This window comes from Lycium barbarum, chromosome 3 (assembly GCF_019175385.1).
Source record: "Lycium barbarum isolate Lr01 chromosome 3, ASM1917538v2, whole genome shotgun sequence".
NCBI classification, from domain to species: Eukaryota; Viridiplantae; Streptophyta; class Magnoliopsida; order Solanales; family Solanaceae; genus Lycium; species Lycium barbarum.
In genome coordinates, this window is record NC_083339.1 from 80,654,254 (window position 1) to 80,655,944 (window position 1,691).

Sequence of the window (1,691 nt, forward strand, 5' to 3'; positions counted from 1 at the left end):
CTGGGCCCGGTAGCCCACATTTCAAGCTCTCACGCGATGCACACAACGATTTTCGATGAAATTAGGAATTTCTAGAAATATAACTGAACGAATGCATTTTTAAGGAGTCAGAGTTGCAGGATTCCTCAAAATTCATTGTTGTGACGAAACGGGTCGTTATATCAGATACCAATTGAACAACCGTTCGTCCTCGAACGGTAAGGAAACAAACAAACGCTAAAGGTGACACATTTAGCAGCCAAGACTTTAACAGTACATTCTTACTCTTGTATCTCGAATTTAACAGAAGGAAATAGGACAAATAACATAGTCGAGGGACCTTTCGTAATTTGGCGCACTCAGGCATAACTCGTACTATAATCCCGAGCAATTAGGAGTCTGCTGGATTACATAAGTTCCCCAAGGTATCGAATAAGGCTAACTCATGGACAATGAGCTAGTAACTAGAGGTCCACTATATGACGTAAGGATCGAAAAATACCCAAACGTATCAAGAACATTCATGGACAGAATTGGTCGAGCGGCTAGAATACCGCCGGGAAAGCTCCGCTACAGCCCCTACAAAGGCAGCCGCTGCGGTCACAAAAATTTGCAAGCAGCCACTGCGGTCACAACAATTTGCAAGCAGCCACCATAACAGCCTACTTGACCGTTATGGTGCCGCCGCAGCAGCGGCAACAATGCCGCCACAGCGGCCATTCACTGGACAGAATATTAAGGGGCAGTAGCCCTTATCCCTTCATTTTCCACTCCTCACATAACCGAAAATTCTCTCTAAATTTCTTAAAATTGCTACCCCCACTCCAATTCTACTCCAACTAAAACTCTCCCGTACCTTTACTCTTCCTACTCAACTCAAATAAGGCTCCCTATTCACCCATTTTTCTCTCATCCACAAGGAGAAGAGGAAGATCCAAGGAAAGAAAATTTCACTTTCATCACTCCTTCAAGTCTTCAAAAAACAAGGTAAAATTTTGCTCCCCCTTACTCCCTAGTTAAACAACAAAGCCGAAATTAGGAGTAACAAACCTAAGAGGATGGGAGTTTTGTAGCACAAAGTTGGGGTTTTTGGTTTTTGGGGCTGACACACCTATAGGACAAAATTTAAGAGTAATTGGAAGTAGTTAATCGTTAGGATAACTTTCTCCTCGAACGTAGTGTGGTTATAGCACAGTTTTAAGCCGCAAAACTTGAACATAGTAAAGGAAATTCTTGGAAAAGATTTTTGGAGTCTCTCAAAATTCGAGCTAGTTTGTTGTTAGAATAGCACCCCAATGGGGATTAAACTTCATGCACACTGATTTCCTGCACGATCCGTGCTTAAAAACAAGTTTTTGACTCGAAGAGTGGGATTTGAAATCTGAAAATTTAAGGTTTCAGTCGGGGAAGACAATGCCGCTACAGCGGTTGGCTGACCGCTGCAGCATTGCTGCTGTGGCGGTCATCAGAGGATTGTGTAAGACTGCTACGGCGGGCTATGATCAGACATTGTGGTACCGCCATGGTGGTTTGCAGACCACTACAGCGGCACTTGCAGATTCTGCAGCTGTGCACTTTCATGCTAGGACAGATCTTTACCGAGTTTTTCATGTTGTTTCTTACTAGAATGATATGAAGCTGTTAAAACAATAAAATTAACACACTTCTAATTCCTTTGCAAGCACAATGGCTCAAAACCAAGAGGCGGTATC